The sequence below is a fragment of the Scleropages formosus genome, chromosome 10 (assembly GCF_900964775.1).
Source record: "Scleropages formosus chromosome 10, fSclFor1.1, whole genome shotgun sequence".
In the NCBI taxonomy this organism is placed as follows: domain Eukaryota; kingdom Metazoa; phylum Chordata; class Actinopteri; order Osteoglossiformes; family Osteoglossidae; genus Scleropages; species Scleropages formosus.
In genome coordinates, this window is record NC_041815.1 from 10,007,974 (window position 1) to 10,020,482 (window position 12,509).

Below are 12,509 nucleotides of genomic sequence, written 5' to 3' on the forward strand. Positions count from 1 at the left end.
ATCTCCTCTACTTGTTTCTCTGAACTGGCTTTTAATAGCTGCACAGATCAAATTTAAGACCCTGGTTACTGTCTATGAGTGCATCAATAGAACTGCTCCTACCTATTTACAAGACTTGATCAACCGCTACACCCCAACCAGACCGCTTCGCTCATCTACTTCTGCCCGCTTGGTGGTCTCATGCAGGAAAGGTAAAACACGGAGGTTCTCAGTTCTGGCTCCAATGTGATGGAATGACCTCCTCTTCTCACTCAGAACTTCTGAAACTCTGTCCGCATTTAAGAAGGGTCTGAAAACTCACCTCTTCTGGACTCACTTCACCAATGATCTGGCAAGAACATGTATGGTGTAAATGTTAATGCACCATAACTTTATGATCATGTGCAGATAAGCCTTTACACAGCCACTACTCCTGCATTGTATGTAAATGTTTGTGTACCTTTAAAAAAAAAATTGTAGGAAGGTGATCAGGAATCCCATCCTGGGTGTGTCCCCTCCCCCTGCGGCCTTACGCCTGTGTTGCCAGGTTAGGCTCTGGCTCCCTGCGACCCCATATGGGACAAGTGGTTTCAGATGATGTGTGTGTGATCAGGAATCCCATCCTGGGTGTGTCCCCTCCCCCTGCAGTCTTGCTCTCTGTGTTGTCGGGTTAGGCTCTGGTTTGCTGCAACCCCACTTGGGACAAGCAGTTTCAGGCACTGTGTGTGTGTGTTCAGGAATCGTCTGTTCTGAGTTTTATGCATTTACTCATGCAATGAACATCGGTGTTGTCATGTCCAGTTCTGGAAGGAAGCGGCGAACCCAAGTGCAGAGCGGTATACGTGGTGTCTTTGGGGAAATCCAAGAGAGGAGGTCAGAGAATAGGCGATTGGTCTTCGAGGTGCGAACGTCGTAACAGGGAGAATCCAAAAGGCAAGGTCAATACACAGGCAAGAGGTCGATGATCGTAAAGAGGCACAGGATTGTGGAAACAAGGAACGGGATCGGGGAAGGTGTTCGGGAACAGGAATTGGCTAGGAGGTCGCAAACAAGAAGGCTGAACAAGGTTCCGCATCAGCTGCTGGTCTGACGCAGCCTTTTATGCCCCAGTCTGTGTTACATCCCAGGTGTTCCGTGTCGGCTCGGAGGTGTGGGCGTGGCAGGTGTATAAAGTGGAAAGAAAGAAATTAAGTTTATTTAAGAATCACATGTCTGCAACTATGTTTCTCTTTGTTGTAATGTAATGCACAAATTGAATTTCTCTGATATGTATGTTGCTTTGGAGAAAAGCATCTGCTAAATGAAAATATATAAATGTAAATGTAAATGCGCTGGAGCTGACATTGGAGCTCAAGCTGTATCTATTGACAAAAGATTCCTCCAGACTTACTGACCCTGTGTTCTCACTCCCATTTCCACTGTAGACCCCATTTTCATTTCTTTGGATGCAATGCTGCCTTCTTCACTTCTGTCCGTGCACTTTTGAAACTGATCAGAGGCTTTGGTAGGACATGTAGCATTGATCTGTGTCATTGCTGTCTTTATAGAAGGCTGAGAGGGCACCCACCTGCTGAATTTTTTGAGAAATTTTTGCCAGCATTGACATTAGCAATTGTTTCTCTTCCTCAGAGCAGAGATGATTTCCAAATGTACACAAGCGCTCATGCATCCATAAATGGACAACATTGAGCACGCTAGCCACAGGACCATGGGTGGCTTCACACACACACACATTTTCAGAACCGCTTGTCCCTTACGGGGTCACGGGGAACCGGAGCCTACCCGGCAACACAGGGCGTAAGGCCAGAGGGGGAAAGGGACACACCCAGGACGGGACGCCAGTCCGCCGCAAGGCACCCCAAGCGGGACTCGAACCCCAGACCCACCGAAGAGCAGGACTGCGGTCCAACCCACTGCGCCACCGCACCCCCCTGGGTGGCTTCAGTGAACAGGATAAAGGCAGTCAAGGACTTTGTGGCTGGGAAGCAGCTACTGACTTTTCCCACAGGTAATTGCTGATTTTAGTTCTGTCACTTCCATAGGCACGTCCTTTGAAACACTTTCTGTAAGTCATGCACCCAGTGTAGCCACTTCCCAAATCTTTCCCGGGCATGCTGCACTGCAAACTGCCACAGAACACAGACTTATTAGAGACAGTCCCTCATCTATTGCATCACACATAATACACTGTCTCAATACACATAATTTTGAATATTATTAAACCACTGGTCCCTCACATGCATGGCACTTTAACAGAGTATGTGGACCTTTCCTCCAGCCATCAAGGAATTAGTTGCACTTTTATATTCAAAATTATGTTAAAAAATTTTATAAAATGGCACAAAAAAGTACCCTCCTTAATATCCTCCATAATCCTGCAGTCCTGACTCCATTCCCACCTTTATGAAAGGCAATTGCTTCCATTTCTGAATTTGGGCCCTAGAGATGCTCAGCAGTTCCCAAAGCTCTTTCCACACCTCCACCTTCAGCTTTGCTGCCTCCACAGGGTTCATGTCAAGGGGCCTTTCTGAGGATTCAGAGGGATTGCATAACTGTACATCATACATCTTTGGACAAAAATGTAAACTGAAGGAAAGTGTGGAAGAAATTTGCATAAACCAACTTAACAAAAGATTGAACAAAAGACAAGACAAAGTTTTTTGCTAATGGCATTGTCTTGCTAAATTTTTGCTTTACTTTGGCCAAAGGGAGAGCCCCAGTCTCTGGATAGAAATAAGGGACTCATCCTGAACAACAATATCTCTTACTATTTATAGCAAACTTTGTGCATATTTACTGTAGCTCATAGTATGCATTCTATTGGCTAGAAGGTTGTTTACAGTTTCCTTTCTGCTACACTGAATTTACAGAGGCAGTGCTGGCAATGGCAGGTTCTCATTTCCTTAAGAATGCTCTTATCTCCTAAGGACTGTTTTCATCTCTTAAGCCTGAGGCCCTTTCCCTGCTCTGCTAAGCCACCACTCTTCTGACCTTTGTCTTGTATGCAGTTACATGTGTTGATTTTACAACAGCCTGAGTTTTACAGTTTACAACATCCTACTCCAGAGTTATAATCAATCAATCAATCAATCAATCAATCACACACAATGTCCACAACTGCTTGTCCTAACCCAGGAACACAGGGCACAAGGCTGAGGTAGGGGGGACACACCCCAGACTGGACACCAGTCCACCGCAAGGCACCCCAAGTAGGACTCGAATGCCAGACCTACCACAGAACAGGCTCCAGCCAAACCTGCTGCACCACCGCACCCGCTTTGGAGTTATATTAGACTGTATGCAGGCTAAAGTTAGTAAAAAATGCTGCTGCAAGAATTGTCACTAGAACTAGGAAGCATGACCATATAACACCAGTACTTATATTGTTGCATTGGCCCAGTCACATTTAGAGTTAATTATAAAATCCGTCTTTTGACCTATAAGGCAATACATGGCATTGCTCCAGCTTACCTTTGTGAGGTTATTGATACTTATATCCCAGGACAATATCTTTGTTCGTTGGATGCAGGTTACCTTAAAGTACTTGTGATCAATAAGACCTCAGTAGGAGGTCGCACCGTTGGAGCACCTAAACTATGGAATACTCTACCAGTTACTGTCAGAAATGCCCCATCTGTCTCTGTCATCAAATCCAGTCTAAAGACTTACATGTTTACTTAGGCATTCCACCTCTAAATCTAATTCCACTTGGCTGTGTTTGTTTTTCCCACCTCTACACCAATGCAAATTAAATTTACTTGTTTAAGTTACATATTACTAACTATTTCTTGGTGAGCTGGGGATTCAAGTTGCCATAAAGCAACAATATCATTATTACTTGTAAACTTGCTTAGAACTGTTACTTCATCTAGAATGCCCAGGAGGGGTGGGCAGCCACTAGCCCTTGGACCCCCAGAGGTTTTTTCCCTAAAACAATGCAATGGTATGTCTTCTGTTATTGTCATGTGACAGATTCCAACAGGCATGGCACATAAATGGTCCTAAAACACACACAGAACCATATCACCTCCTTAAGAATAGGACTTACCTTGTTTAGGATAAAAGCTCAGTATTGCAGGAACTTCTCCAAAACATCTTGAAATTTGTGATTTTTCCTTAGTGGCTCATTCTGCAACTCTAAAAACGTGTAGGTGCATAAGTCGCCTCGAGGCAATTCAGTTCTTCAATAACCTGGCGATCAAAAAAGGAAAAATCCATGTGCCATCCCACTGTAATCCATATTCTCTTCAAGAACTGGGTTTGTTGCTTGAGGAAAACTACAGAGGAAAACATGCCCAGCTCTACCAAATCTAAAAATACTAGCTCAGGAAAAAGTTATGCGAACCTTCATGAGAGCGATTATAAAGTCAGTTAGTTAAGGACATGAAAATTTAAGGGTAAACCCAGCACCTGCAGATATGGACAAGAGCACTCCTGAACTGGGGCACTGCCATCAAGGACTCTCCGTGCAACATCGCACACGTGCAGGGAAGAATGACCTGGCACATATTCTTGTGCCACCTGAAAAAAGCAGTAGGACCAACACAGATGTGCAGCATCACAGTGTGTGAGAATAGATACCAGTGATGCAATGGTAAATGTGAGACACACATTAAATGTACATATGACAACCACAGTTGTGGGAAGTGCGGTCACTGGTTGAAAGCCTTGGGCAGTAGACAGTCCCTGAAAAATGGGATGTGCAGTGTCTTCCACATCACTGCCACGCAATGTCATTCAGCCAGCGTCAGCAGGTCAATGCTGTAGCTGTGGCGCGCATGCAGCCCTGAGGTTGTTGAGAACACGTAATGCTCTGATCCAGCCAGGATGCTGGGTACCACATGTTGGTCGTATAGCCTTCAAATGACACATGCATCCAAACATCAAAATGAAGCAGCAGTACTGATGATAATTCAAACCAATTCCGTCCCCCCCAAAAGAAAAAATTGCAGTACTATACTGTTATTTGTGTGCAATTGCTTGTGTTTATTTCTGCTTGTGTAAAAAAGTGTGATTTATAGTTGAAATTATGTAAAAGAATTAATGTACATTGTTTCTGCAGACCCCTCCGTGAACCGCCACCTTACCGTGGTGGAGGGGTTTGAGTGCCTGAATGAGTCCAGGAGCTATGTTGTCTGGGGCTATATGCCCCTGGTAGGGTCTCCCATGGCAAACAGGTCCTGGATGACAGATGAGACAAAGTGCACTTCAAAAGCCCCTTATGATGACAATTAAACCAAGACTTTCGTTTACCCCGCCCGGCATGGGGTCACCGGGGCCCCACCCTGGAGCCAGGCCTGGGGGGGGGGCTCGCATGCGAGCACCTGGTGGCCAGGTCTATGCCCACGGGGCCTGGCCGGGCTCAGCCCGAAGCCATGACGTGGAGCCGCTCTTCGGTGGGCTCACCACCTGCCGGAGAGACCGTAAGGGGCCGGTGCATTGCAATTTGGGCGGTGGTCGGGGCCGAGTGCCCGGCCGACCCAAACCTCGGGCGCCAACTCTGGTTTTTGGGACTTGGAATGTCACCTCACTGGCAGGGAATGAGCCTGAACTGGTGCGGGAAGTTGAGAGATACCGTCTAGATATAGTCGGGCTCACTTCCACTCACAGCTTGGGTTCTGGAACCACTCTTCTCGATCAAGGGTGGACTCTCCACTATTCTGGCGTTGCCCAGGGTGAGAGGCGGCGGGCGGCTGTGGGCTTATTAATAGCCCCCCAGTTCAGCCGCCATGTGTTGGAGTCTACCCCGGTGAATGAGAGGGTCGTCTCCCTACGCCTTCGGGTCAGGGAACGGTCTCTCACTGTTGTTTGTGCTTATGCGCCTAGCGGCAGTGCAGAGTACCCGGCCTTTTTAGAGTCCTTGGGGGGCGTGCTGGAAAGCGCTCCCACTGGGGACTCTGTCGTTCTACTGGGGGACTTTAACGCCCACGTGGGCAGCGACAGTGATACCTGGAGGGGCGTGATTGGGAGGAACGGCCTCCCTGATCTGAACCTGAGCGGTGAGTTGTTATTGGATTTCTGTGCTAGTCGCGGTTTATCCATAACGAACACCATGTTCATGCATAAGGGTGTCCATCAGTGCACTTGGCACCAGGACACCCTAGGTCGGAGGTCGATGATCGACTTTGTAGTCGTTTCTTCTGACCTTCGGCCATATGTCTTGGACACTCGGGTGAAGAGAGGGGCTGAGCTGTCAACTGATCACCACTTGGTGGTGAGTTGGATTCGATGGCGGGGGAAAAAGCTGGACAGACCTGGCAGGCCCAAACGCATAGTGAGGGTCTGTTGGGAACGTTTGGCTGAGGCCCCTGTCAGAGAGGTCTTCAACTCCCACCTCCGACAGAGCTTCAACCAGGTCCCAAGGGAGGTGGGGGACATCGAGTCTGAATGGACTATGTTCCACACCTCCATTGTTGGGGCAGCGGTTCAGAGCTGCGGCCATAAGGTCTCTGGCGCCTGTCGCGGCGGCAATCCCCGAACACGGTGGTGGACACCGGAGGTAAGGGATGCCGTCAAGCTAAAGAAGGAGTTCTATCGGGCATGGCTGGCTCATGGGACTCCTGAAGCAGCTGACAGGTACCGACGGGCCAAACGGAGCGCGGCTCTGGCAGTCGCCGCGGCAAAAACTCGGGCTTGGGAGGAGTTCGGTGAGGCCATGGAGGAAGACATTCGGTCGGCCTCAAAGAGATTCTGGCAAACTGTCCGGCGACTCAGAGGGGGGAAGCGGTGTTCCACGAACACTGTTTACAGTGGAAGTGGTGCGCTGCTGACCTCAGCTGAGGATGTCCTCGGGCGGTGGAAGGAGTACTTTGAGGATCTCCTCAATCCCTCCAACACGCCTTCCGTAGAGGAAGCTGAGGCTGGGGACTTGGAGGGGGACTCGTCCATTACCCTGGCTGAAGTTGCTGAGGTAGTCAAAAAACTCCTCGGTGGCAAGGCTCCGGGGGTGGATGAGACCCGTCCTGAGTTTCTCAGGTCTCTGGATGTTGTGGGGCTGTCTTGGCTGACACGCCTCTGCAGCATCGCGTGGAGTTCGGGAACGGTGCCTCTGGACTGGCAGACTGGGGTGGTGGTCCCTCTTTTTAAGAAGGGGGACCGGAGATTGTGTTCCAACTACCGGGGGATCACACTCCTTAGCCTCCCTGGGAAAGTCTATGCCAGGGTACTGGAAAGGAGAATCCGACCGATAGTCGAACCTCGGATTCAGGAGGAGCAATGCGGTTTTCGCCCTGGCCGTGGAACACTGGACCAGCTCTATACCCTCACTAGGGTGTTGGAGGGTTCATGGGAGTTTGCCCAACCAGTCCATTTGTGTTTTGTGGACCTGGAGAAGGCATTCGACCGTGTCCCTCGTGGGATCCTGTGGGGGGTACTTCGGGATTATGGGGTTCGGGGCTCGCTGCTACAAGCTGTTTGTTCCCTGTATGACCGGAGCAGGAGCTTGGTTCGCATTGCCGGCAGTAAGTCAGACCTGTTCCCGGTGCATGTTGGACTCCTCCAGGGCTGCCCTTTGTCACCGATTCTGTTCATTATTTTCATGGACAGAATTTCTAGGCGCAGCCAGGGAACGGAGGGTGTCTGTTTTGGTGGCTGCAGGATCTCGTCTCTGCTTTTTGCGGACGATGTGGTCCTGTTGGCTTCATCGAATCAAGACTTGCAGTGTGCACTGGGGAGGTTTGCAGCCAAGTGCGAAGCAACGGGGATGAAAATCAGCACCTCCAAATCCGAGACCATGGTTCTCAGTCGGAAAAAGGTGGATTGCCCCCTCCGGGTTAGGGGGGAGTTGCTCCCTCAAGTGGAGGAGTTTAAGTATCTCGGGGTCTTGTTCACGAGTGAGGGAAAAATGAAGCGGCAGGTTGACGGATGGATCGGTGCGGCGTCCGCAGTCATGCGGTCATTGTACCGGTCTGTTGTGGTGAAGAGGGAGCTGAGCCGTAAGGCGAAGCTCTCAATTTACCGGTCAATCTACGTTCCTACCCTTACCTATGGTCATGAGCTCTGGATCATGATCGAAAGAATGAGATCGCGGATTCAAGCGGCAGAAATGAGTTTCCTCCGCAGAGTGGCTGGGCGCACCCTTAGGGACAGGGTGAGGAGCTCAGTCACCCGGGAGGAGCTCGGAGTAGAGCCGCTGCTCCTCCGCATCGAGAGGAGTCAGTTGAGGTGGCTCGGGCATCTGTTCCGGATGCCTCCTGGACGCCTCCCTGGGGAGGTGTTCCGGGCATGTCTCACTGGGAGGAGGCCTCGGGGCAGACCCAGGACACGTTAGAGAGACTACATCTCCCGGCTGGCCTGGGAACGCCTTGGGGTTTCCCCAGGGGAACTGGAGGAGGTGTGTGGGGAGAGGGAAGTCTGGGGGACTCTGCTCGGACTGCTGCCCCCGCGACCCGGCCCCGGATAACGGAGGAAGATGGATGGATGGATAATAATCTTATGCATGTAAATATGCTTACGGTGTATAGAAAATAGTGAAAATACTGCTCCCATCAGATTCAACCAGATAATTCTCAAAAAAAGGGTGGTAAAATTTCAGGTGAACAAAGGTAAAGGTGAGGAAGAAACAATGAGCAATATCTAAATGTTAACATGAATATCTACTAGGGGACAGGCCATTCACCAGTCCACAGTCCCTCCCCCAGGCTGCGGCCCTCCTGCACAGACATCGACTCCCGAGGTAAAAGCTGACAGTCCTGGGCTCTCGGTCAACTCCTACTCCCCTCTGGACATCCCGGGACCCACTGCAGCCACCATGGCAGCTCGGCTAGGGATAGAGGCATTGCAAGTGGTGAACTGCTGCCCTGCTGCTGCCAGATGGCACAAACGCAGGACGGACATGAACTGGAGGAATGGGACAAGTAAAGCCTTTCACAAAGTGCCCAGCAAGGGGCGCTCTGGACTCTAGAATCAGTCATTTAAGCACACTTCTTTCTCTAATGGGGGAAGTTAATTATATTCTGTGATTCATTTTGAAGGTTGCCGTAGTTTTTTCATGGCGGTATACACACAGCGAAGTAATAAGGGTCTCAAAAAGTTGGGTGCATGTTTCTTAACCTTTACTGAACTCTCATTTGCAGATGATACGCATACTTACTGCCCCTCTTACCGCTACGAATGCCCCTCCGCACCAGACCACTCAATCAATAATCTGCATCAAACCCAATCAGGCATAAGTAATGTAACACAGACCTTCACTTGCCCATTTGCAACAGTGTCATTATTAAATTCTGAATTTACCAACATGTGTGAGATTATAAATCAATTAACATGTGCTCTCCCCATTCATTGGGTGATCATGACATAATTCACCAATCAAAACTATATATAAAAGACTTAGGCCTGTTGGGTATTTTTTTCAGATTTCCATTGTTTTTACCATATAATTTGGTAGGCTACAGTATACTTCAGTACAGCCTTCATCATAGTGCAAGTTCCTCACAGCTCCTGAGCTGTGTGTTCAAATTTGTTTCTGGTAAACTGGAGACTCCAAGTGGTCTGTTTTGTGTGAATGTGGTCACCTTCTGACAGACAGCTGTCCTGTCTAGGATTTACCGTGTCATGTGGCCTCAGTGTCCTGGAAAGGCTCCAGATCATGGTGCTATGCACTGGACAAGTAGTTAACCAACCAACATTGACAACCACTTGTCCAAAGTGGGGGGGGGGTGCGGTGGCGCAGTGGGTGGGACAACAGTCCTGCTCTCCGGTGGGTCTGGGGTTCAAGTCCTGCTTGGGGTGCCTTGCGACGGACTGGCGTCCCGTCCTGGGTGTGTCCCCTCCCCCTCCGGCCTTACACCCTGTGTTACCGGGTTGGCTCTGGTTCCCCACGACCCCGTATGGGACAAGCAGTCCAGAAAATGTGTGTGTGTGTCCAAAGTGGTGAGCTGGAGCCTACCTGGCAACACAAGGTATAAGGTCAGAAGTGGAGGGGAAACACCCTGGAGACAACAACAGTCCACTGCAAGATACCCCAAGCAAGACTCAAACCCCAGACCTGTCACACAACAGGCACTGATCAAACCTGCTGTGCCACCTTGCCTTGTGGTAAGTGATTACTGATAGAGAATTCATGTTTCTCTACAGAAGAATAACAATTAAATGTGCCCACTTCAATAACTTCTTCTCCTGTTTAAATTGCTTGAACTGAAGCCAGTTGGAGACAGGAGACATTGCAGAAAGGACACTAGTCTCTCACATCATGTGCACTTACACTTTCTCCTAGGGCAGTGTGTGCCAACAGTTTCTCTTGAGTTTTCCTTTAGTGCATATCTCATCAGAATAAGAGGGGCAGCTGGTAGTATAGTGAAAGATTTACCTTTGGACCAAAGGTTGCAACTCAATTCCCACCTCCAGCTGAAGTACCCTTGAGCAAGGTACTTACCCAAAGTTGCTCCAGTAAGATTACCCAGTAGTATAAATGGGTAGATAATTATAAGCAGTGGGGGGTGTGGTGGCATGGCAGGTTTGGCCAGGTCCTGCACTATGGTGGGTCTGGGTTCAAGTCCCGCTTGGGGTGCCTTGTGACAGACTGGTGCCCTGTCCTTCATGTGTCCCCTCCCCCTCCAGCCCTACTCCCTGCACTGCCAGGCTAGGCTTCGGCTCACCACGACCCCGCTCGGCACAAGTGGCTTCAGCCTGCGTGTGTAAGTGTAAGCCGCTTAACAAGGTGAGGTACTAAAGCAACAGCTGAACTAGTAAATGTAAAAGGAGCACCAAACAAGGTACTGGATTCAAGCCAGGTGAGGTGACACAGCCATCCTGCTGCTCACTTGCACCCTTGATTTACAGCATTCAGAACCATTCCAGCTGCTCCTGAAATCAGAAGTCGCTATAATATCACATTGTCTTTTAGACAATAAAAATATACAGTAGTGCTTAAGGCTAGAATGTGTGCAACTGGATAAAACAACTTCAGATAAAATTGTGGCTGATTATACTGTGAGAGACAGAGGAGATAATAATACTACTAATACTGCAAAAACACTGCACTAACTCCCTTTGTGGTTGGCGTGGTGGTGCAGCGGGTTTGGGGTTCGAATCCCACTTGGGTTGCCTTGCGATGGACTGGTGAGTATCCCCTCCCTCTCCAGCCTTGTGCTCTGTATTGCTGGGTTATTCTCCGGTTCACTGCGGCCCCACTTAGGACAAGCAGTTTCAGCCAGCGTGTGTAATTCCCTTTGTAAGCCCATGTCCACATGCCTGATTAAAAAGAACCTAGAAGAACAGCAGCTGAGCAAAATGTAAACCCCCATATTGAAAGTAGTGTTTAACAGGTCCAGCACAAGGAGGTGGAAACTGCTCTGAACAGGTGTCTTGACAAAAGGCAGATCACAAAAACAGGAAGTAACCACAGTAATCCGTGTTCTCAAATCCCATTTTGAGATTGTTTCAACTGATATTTTTTTACTGTGTCACTCTGAATTATGTTACTGAATGTAAAAAAAAATTCTTCCTAGAAAATATTCAGCTTTTCTTTTCTGACATCTAACACACACACACACACACACACACACACACACACACACACACACACACACACACACACACACACAACAGAAACCTGCAGTGTCCTAGAACATTCCAAGTAATAAAATATTTTCTAAATTAAGGTGTTTCTGTGTCACAGTCTGTTTAAACATTACCACTGGCATGGACATGATAGTGTGTGTGTGGATCGGGGGGGTATCGCAAAGCCTTAATTTCTTAAAAAGGACACAAAACTCAATTGAATTCTTTGCAGTAATACCAAAGAAGAACCATTTTGGATCATTTACAGGACCCCAGAATGGCCATTCAGTTAAAAAGCCTCTGAACATATTTTAAGTTAGCAGTGAAGTAAACCCAGAGTCAGCAGTAGAGGGCATTTTAACAATCAATCTTACCCTTATTTCAAGTACATTTAGAGTTTGCGTAGTTGCCACTATTAAATTAAGCAATTAAGTATATCTCATGAAGCAAAGCCACTTCGTTTTGTTCTTAACTCTTTTGTACTGCATAACATTTATAGAGATATTTACTCAAAGGGCTTCAAGTGCGGTCTGCTGCTTGGGGGTGCAAGAGTAGTGAGGTTTCAACCTGCAGCATTCTGGTCTCAAGTCTGGTTGCAAAGAGCAAGCCACATGTGGTGTCTGTGCTTCTAACCAGTCCTCATTCTTGCACCTTCTTTTGGCTTTGCTCACTTACAAAGTGCACCATAAACCTGCATCTTCACATCTCCTGACCTTACTATCACAGTGTCAAAGGATGGCCTCAGTGGTAGGCCATAATACATATGCATCAATTCCCTTGCTTCTGCAAAAAACTACCTTAATTAGATTATTTTATTGAAGAGATAACACAATGAAGTCATTTACTCTTGCAGCTGCTTACATGGATCGCTGCCATATCTGGGCTACATTTATGAGTATGCAATTAATCTTAAATAACTTGCTTTGTAGATAAACAAGGACAAGGGGTCAGTACAGGGTTCATATGTAACTCTGCTGGAGACGCATCAGTCAATTAATAAGCCTGACAAGAGAATTTGGATTGTAACA